This window comes from Myotis myotis, unplaced genomic scaffold (assembly GCF_014108235.1).
Source record: "Myotis myotis isolate mMyoMyo1 unplaced genomic scaffold, mMyoMyo1.p scaffold_m19_p_9, whole genome shotgun sequence".
NCBI lineage: Eukaryota > Metazoa > Chordata > Mammalia > Chiroptera > Vespertilionidae > Myotis > Myotis myotis.
The window spans coordinates 28122810-28131260 of NW_023416401.1; positions in this window are offsets into that span (position 1 = coordinate 28122810).

Sequence of the window (8451 nt, forward strand, 5' to 3'; positions counted from 1 at the left end):
CTTATGACTCCAGATTATTATATAGATGTTTTTAATAAATTTCCTAATTTTATGTGAGCATAATTACATCATAGCATTAAAAAAATAAAAGCTTTAGTTTGTTAAAAGGAAACACTTAAAGTATCTTGTAATTGATGTAACCAAGTTTTGGCAATACTTAATTTTTTTATATACCAGTGGACCCCCTCAAATTAAGGTAATCAGTGCCCCTCTCAAATATGGGGGGTCCCACCTTCAGTCTCTTTCACAGGCTGGCAATGTCTTGCCCCTCAGGCCCTTTTTCTTCCTCCTGTAGTCTTCTACCCAAGCCTCCGATTCCATGAGTAATCCTGGGATGGGCTTGCCTTCCCTCTCATCATTCCCCTTTGTGATCTTCAAGGCCTCATGTCATTTTGCCCCAACTCAGCTCGCTCTGTCAGCCTGTAGGCCTACCTCCCTCAGAGCCACAGCCAATCTGCAGAGCTTTCTCCTCATGCACACACACTGCCACCCTGCTGGAGCTTCTACAACCCCCAAGTCCCACAGGGCAAATGAGCCACTCCTGGTGTCACTGCAAGCCTGGATTTGATGCTTGGGAGAAAGAAGATACGCAGGTGAAACTGAAGAGGTTAAGAATCTCGCCCTAACCGGTTTGGCTCAGTGGATAGAGCGTTGGCCTGCGGACTGGGGGTCCCAGGTTCGATTCCGGTCAAGGGCATGTACCTTGGTTGCGGGCACACCTCCAGTGGGAGGTGTGTGGGAGGCAGCTGATCGATGTTTCTAACTCTCTATCCCTCTCCCTTCCTCTCTGTAAAAAATCAATAAAATATATATATATATATATATATTTTTAAAAAAAGAATCTCATAGTATTGGATTGGTAGTGTAAACGCATGTATTTTATGTTAAAATGTTAAATGTATTTTATTCAATGAAAGGCCACAAAACAAGGCCAACTGATAGTAGTAAGCACACTTATACTCAAATTGTGGTCTCTAAACACCCTTCTCCAGAGGTTCTTAGAGAAATGGCTGATTCCAGGAGATGCACAAGATGAGTTTGGAACATCTGGTCATATGAGATGGCAAGGTAGCTACTCAAGGCTACCAGGGCCATGTCCAAAGGACTCAGGAGACAACTTGAATGATTCCCACTGGCCAAAGATGGAGCAACCACCTGGGCATCAATAAAAATAAGAACTGAAATAGATTACAAACACATCAAGTCTGCGTAAATCCATGAGTTCATATCTATATATATAAAAGCCCAGTGACTGAATGGTGGAACAACCAGAATGACTGATTGACCAGTTGCTATGATGCACACTGACCACCAGGGGGCAGATACTAACACAGGAGCTGCCCCCTGGTGGCCAGTGCGCTCCCACAGTGAGAGCAGCCTCTCAGAGGGTGGGTCTACAGCCACAAGGCTGGCTGGGATGAGCGGCACTCCCACAGTGGGCCCACCCATGCAGGAATCCGTGCACCAGGCCTCTAGTGATGTTATAAACAAACACAAAATAAACTCACTGTCACCATTGGGAACTTACTGTTTCAAAAAGTGGTACCTAAGAGGGAAAGAACTGAACATTTATTCTTTTTTTCTCATATCAACAGTACCACTGGGTAATCAAATAGTAGATAAGAGGAATTTTTCTTTACAAAGATGTATTTCTACTACTGAATGAAGAGGCACAGTAAAAAAAGAATACCACCATTTTGCAACCCTAATAAATGTAGGCATTGATGACCAACTGCTAGCATTTTAACAGAGAGCCCACCAGGCGTGACATGCCTCCGGATGAAAGAACAATCACCACCTATGACATAGTCTTGGCAAAAAAAAAATAAAAAAAAATCAAACCTGAATCTGATCAAACCTCTAGCTCCAACTACCAATTTTAGAAAATGCAGAGAAGAACGTGTATCTCCTGTGCTTCTCAAACTCCAGCATGTTCAGGAATCACTGGGGAGTTTGTGAAAATGAAGTTCTGATCCCGCAGGTGTGGGGCGAGCCTGACATACTTAGCATTTCCATGCAGGCCCTGGAGGATGCTGGGCTGGCCCTGAGCACATGCACGCTGAGCAGGGGGGGGTCAGATGACTCCATGGAGATGCAAACAGCAAACTCCACACTGTGGTGAACTCTGCAGGACAAACAACAAGATGTTTTTTGCAATAAATAAACTGCAAGAAAGAAAGGAGATTAAAAGAGTCTTAAGAGATGTATTAACCAATCATAACGGGTGATCCTTGTTTGGATCTTGATTTTAACAGACAGACTGTAAAAAAAAAAAGTGACATTTGTTAGGTAATTGGAAATTTGAACATTGACAAGATTAGTTTCCTAGGGCTGTCTTAACAAAGCACTGCTAACTGGACGCTTAGAATAACAGAATGTATGGTCTGATAGGTCTGAAGGCCCGGAGTCCAAAATCCAGCTGGTACCGGCAGGGCTGTGCTCCCTCTGAAGGCTCCAGGGAAGGCTCCGTACTTGCCTCCGGTGGCCCCAGATATCTCTTGCCTCATGACAGCACGGCTCCAGTTTTACACGGCATTGTCCCTGCATCCCTTCCCATGATATTCCCTCTGTGTACGTCTGTCTTGGTGTCCAAGTGTCCTTCTTCTTATTAGGACACCAATCAGGTCAGATTAGGGTCTACCTTAATGACTTCATTTTAGCTTGATCACCTCAGTAAAGATCCTATTGCCAAATAAGGTCACATTCTGAAGTACAGGGGTTAGGGTTTCAACATGTCTTTTTTTTTGGGGGGGGGGGATACAATACAACCCACAACACTAGATATTTTATAATATTAAGGAAATAATGTCGATTTTTAAAAAGGTGTCATGATATGATTATGTTTTAAAAGTTTATTTTCTCTTCAGAGAAACATACTAAGATACTTACAGATGAAATTCTCTGGTGTACACGATTTGGTACACAACAATACGGGAATAATGATGGGGTGATACATGGCAGCAATAGACGAAGCTACATTGGTTCTGAGTGAGTTGTTGAACCTGGGTGGAGGAGGGCATGTGAGGGGCCATTAAGTATTCTGTTTACTTTTACAAAAGTTTGGAGTTTTTGATAATAAAGGTAAAATAAAAAAGTATGAATAACAAGCAACAAAAATGAAAAACTTCCCACATAGCTGACTTGGCCCCATCTCTATACCCCATATAGGGTCCCCCCCAGGCCCACCTTCTCCCACCACAGGAGTCCCCTCTTATAGGCAGTCTGGCTGGGACCTCCCTCAAGAGTTCCCCGGGAACCTCTGGACGCACACATCCTGGGGGGCTGCACACAGCTGCCCCCCCCAACTTCCTCCACTCCTCTCCTATGTGGTATCTTCCCCGCAGTCAGCTTTCCTTGCACAGGAAAATGCCTGGCTGCCTGCAGTCTTTGCCCTCTTGGGGGCAGCCACTGCTCAGGGAAGAGATGCCGGCAGCCCCGTGCAACCACAGGCTGGGAACTCAGGGGGGATGGGGGTGAGGGGGGGCGGAGGCATTGCCCTGGGCCCATCTTCTACACCCAAGGGCAGGCCACGTGGCTTTTGAAGGGATAGTGGCTTGGGGACATACTTCTGAAAAGAATTTAACTTGGCTCCATTTGCAGTCATTTTTCCCCCAGCTCTCTGAGGTGCTCTGGGCCTGGCCTCAGGGTCAGGGCATTAAAGCCCAGTGGTCTCCAGGCAGGATGCTCTGTTTTGGGAGGAAGAGACCCACACACAGAGAGTGTCCCCTAAGAACATTGTGATCTCTGTCAGGCCTCTTCCTCCAGGAGCGAGACAGCTTTATAGAATGTTAACAATATAGGCAAGACAGAATAGCACTGTGACCAGGGGTGGGATCTTATGATTGTTTTAGCTGCACAGATTCATACCTTTAAGGAAAAAGTCTTCTGTAGGTTTGACCTCACTTGACGTTAATATAAAAAGTGTGAAAACAAGGCTTGGATCCAATGGCCCCTGACTTCTTCTGAGTCCTTCACAGGCCCCAGTCCTGCTAGTTTTCCATAGAGATCCCTTTCCAGTGGTTCTCAACCTTCTGGCCCTTTAAATACAGTTCCTCATGTTGTGACCCAACCATAAAATTATTTTCGTTGCTACTTCATCACTGTAATGTTGCTACTGTTACAAATCGTAATGTAAATATCTGATATGCAGGATGGTCTTAGGCGACCCCTGTGAAAGGGTCGTTCGACCGCCAGAGGGGTCGCGACCCACAGGTTGAGAACCGCTGCTTAGACGCTCGCCCAGGGACTTCCCGCAGGCAGCTGTCTCTCCCACGGGGCTGAGGGGAGAAGGAGGAAACTAAGGACGAAGGATGGCTTCTTAGAGCCGCCTAAGGACAGGGTCTTGGCCTCGTGGCCTCCCCGCCCAGGCCACGGCTAGAGGACTGTGTCCTAGTTTCCCTCCTATAGAGCTGCACAGAGGTGGGCAGTAGGTTAGCCACAGCTGTGCTTCGGCTCATCCTCCAAAGTAAATTTTTTCCACAACTGTTTGTTGGCAGTTACTATCTGCCAGGGACAGTTCTAAGTCCCTGGAAACAACACTGAACACAAGAGACAAAAATCCCTGCATTCTAGATGGGGGCTGGCATGAAACAAAAGACAGAAAGAAGTTACAGTGCTAGGGCGTGCGCAGTGAAATGGTGAAAGGGGAGCAGAACAAGGGGGTAGCTTGGATCCTGACTAGTAAGTACGGGCAGGCCCTTCATTAGCCACAGTCCCCAGTGCTCCTTAACACCTCCCACGGGCCACCTCATTTATGCTTTCTGCCTGTGCCTGTGGATGTCGACCTGGGATAGGAGTATACACATACCTGCCCTTCAGCATTTTCAAGTTGGAGGCACAGCTGCTCAAACTTTAATGTGTTTCAATCACCTGGGGATCTTGTGAAAATGCAAGCTCTGATTCAGTAGATTTGGCGTGGTCCCTAAGATCTTCCATTTCTGATAAGTTCTTGGGTAGTTCTGATGCTGCGTGTCCACGGACCATACTTTGAGTAGCAAGGGGCTCAATTGACCTAATCCATTGACTTGAATATACCCATGGACATTTACCTAGGACCAATTAAAAAACCCTTCTTGTCCAGGCTGGTCTTTGTTCTGCGAGGTTTACTACTAACTGCATGCTGTGGCCAGAGGGTTATATCAGTCAGTGATGCTGTGAGCTCACCCTAGGGGTTTCCACCCTGCCCACACACTGGAATCATGGAGTCTTTCCAAAAATTCCCCACCCCAGACAGATTCAATGACTTAACCACAATGGCTCTAAATGCCTCCCTGGTGATTGCAGTGTGTGGTCAGGGTCAGAGGTCAGAAAGGTGCCTGCAGCACATGAGATGAGGCATCAGGAAGCATCAAGGAGCAAGTGACATGGTGGGTTTCCTGTGGATTGTGTCAAATGAGAAAAGGGTAGGGCCCAGGATCGGGGAAGAATGAAAAAAGGGTGGAAAACATGAGTGAAATGATTTAAAAAAGACCCCACAGGAGCCTCTAGTCTGAGGTATGCTTTGCCTTCCCAGTGACTGTGATGCCAGGACCTGAGCAGGTGGGAAGCGCAGCGGCCACTGCAACCCGCAAGGTGGGAATTTTGAGACAGAAGGGACTGGAACAGTTGGCAGGGTGGTCAAGAAGAACTCAAGCCCTCATTTGTGAATCCTAAACAGGAAGGGATTTGTGCTTTAGAAAGCCTGTGCTGTGTGGTGGGGGGTGGGGGTGGGGGCTGGGGAAGTGTAGTGGGGGAGGTGGGTTGGAGGCTGGAGTCAGGAAAACCAAGGCTCCTTGCTTTGGCCAAATCGAATAAACCTTTATCTCCAAGCACCGGTCTCAGTGTTTGGCTTACTGGTGCCTCAGGCACATGGGCCAGAATTTTGGGAGGTGATTCAGTTACAACAGGACTGCCGGCTGCCCCAGCCCTCGGCTTCAGGTTTCTTTGCTGTTGGCTGTACTGTATTCTTCACAGGCAGGAGTCCCCCTGGTGGTGGCAAGACCAAAATGCAGAATTTTGAAGTGTTTGTGGGAAATTAAAAAAAAGAAAAAAGAAGAAAAGAAAAATTGAATAATGCCAATAGAAACCCGTTGACAGGGTGTAGGTGGAGGGAGTTTCTGTAAGCAGGGACAGGGGTTAGCTGTGAGCTGCTGCCTTTGGAGATAGACCCCTTGTTGCGAGAGAAGAGAAAAAGTTGCAGTAGAGTTGAGGCAAGAAGAAAAGTAAGTGGGCAGAGGCCCTTTGGGGCTAGAAGAGGGCTTCCCTGAGATGAAATTTGTTCTTGGTCTAAGCCTTGCATGAGACTTGCCTTCATTGCCCAAGCTTCCCTTGCAGCTAGGATGACCATGTGACTTGCTCTGGTCAATGAGACATGAGCAGCTATCTGCTTGGAGGATTTCAGGCAAAGCTTTGTCTGTCCTTGGAAAGGGCTACGGCAGTGGTCGGCAAACTGTGGTTCGTGAGCCACATGCGGCTCTTTGGCCCCTTGAGTGTGGCTCTTCCACAAAATACTGACTTCTGCGCATGGGCCACGAAGTTTCAATCGCACTGTACGTGTGCGCCCGCACGTGGTATTTTGTGGAAGAGCCACACTCAAGGGGCCAAAGAGCCGCATGTGGCTCGCGAGCCGCAGTTTGCGGACCACTGGGCTACAGCAACCACAGCCAGTACTAGCTCTTCCGCTGCCCTCCTCTCTTGAGCCCTGGAGCCGTGGTGGCCCTCTGCTGACCTTTCTTTTTTTTTCCTTGGGTGAAGACATGCCTTGGAGTCCCAGCTTGGGAAAGGGGTTAGCTCTCCCTAACCCCTGGATTAAGAATATATTTTTAATTATAAAAGTAATACATACTCAATATAAAAAATTACAGTAATACCCAGGTATGTATAATAAAAAGTGAAAGTCCCTCAGCCCCCCTCTCCCTCCAATCCTGACTCTCAGAGGTAGCCCCGGTTAACAGTCTGGGGAGAAGCCCTTTCCTGGGCTCTATGTGCTACACGGAAACTTTTCCTGCTGGATTCCATGGCCTCCATCCCCATGAACACACAGAGGTCAGCCTCATTCTTTCAAGTAGCTCCAGGGCAGTCCCATGGTGGGCTCTGTCATCATTAATTTAGTTATTTAGTCATTGCCTGTTTTTCCAAGAAAAAATATAAGCCATTGTCATTGTCCTCATCAAGTGGCATTTAGTGGCTGGTCACTGTATACAGAACACTGTGCTCTGTTGGGGGGCACAGACCAGAACCAGACAGGATCCTTGTTCTGAGGGCTTGGCTGGGTCAATGTCAAAAGGTAAGGTCACTCCTGAGCACCAGATGAGTAAGTTAGGGTGGAGGGGTGAGAACGGTAGTTGGCTGGGGTGGTCCTCACTGAAGGAGAAGTCGTCAGAGCTGATTCTGGAAGGTTGGGTAAGTGGCAGGCAGGGCACGTACGCGGGATAGCAAGGTGGCTAAAGGGGCAGAGGCGGGGAGAACGAGGGGACCTGGTTCTCCAGGCCCCTCCCAGCGTGTCCGGGAAGCGTCATTCTTCCCAACAAAGGTAAAATGAAGGGACCAGAACTCATTATCTGGCCTTTCTCACAGCTCACAGGCTCACACTTCTGTGGTGGTATTTTTTTTTCTTTCTCAACTTTTTAAAAATAAAAATAGCTGTGAAGGGTTCAAGATGCCTTTCTTTAAGGGACCTCAGCTCTTAGGTTCCAGCAGAGCATTGCTGGCAAAGAATGTCCCCTGTCACCGTGGCTGCTTGCCTTTATTTGAAGTGTCTGGCTGAGCTATCTCCTTGTGACATGCTTCTTTCAGAGCGAATTATTCATGTCCCCTCAGCCCTTACTGCTCCCTCAGCCCCTGCTCATTCATCCTGCAGGTGTGAAGACAGGTCCTGCCTTTGTGTGTGCAAAGTGTGTCCCCCTCCCTCTGCTCCCTCTTGGATCCCCTCCAGGCCTGTCAAGGTTTTCCTCGTTCTGGGCTGTGCCGAGTGCAGGCTGATGTCTCCTGTCATCCAGGAGGGGGCTGTGCAGCCCCCAGCCCGCCTCTAATCTCCCCCTCCACAAAGAACAGCCCTGTCACTCAGGGGGACTGCCATCCACCCTCCCCAGGTAGGGGAAGCAGGGCTAGCAGAGCAGTGCAGTCCTCCAAAGGAGGGGCCGCTGGGGGAGGGAGCAGGGGCCCTGGGCAGAGAGAGGGAACATGGAGCCATCCTGGGCTACTAGAGCCATGGAACCCAGCTTATGTTGGGGAATGTGATGGCACGGTCACCAAGTGAAATCCCAGCCTTGTTAGCTTTGGTTAGTGTTGGGGGCGTCAGGTGATGGTCTCCGGGCCACTGTGGGAAAATGAAATGACCTACAGAAATAGGGTTGGCGGTTCCATCCTCCACCAGGTCCCCAACTCTTCCCCTGCCTTCTGGATGGATGGTGATGAAAATACGACGGAGGCAGGAATGCAATGAGCCAACTGGGGCTGGCGGGGTGCCAGGCC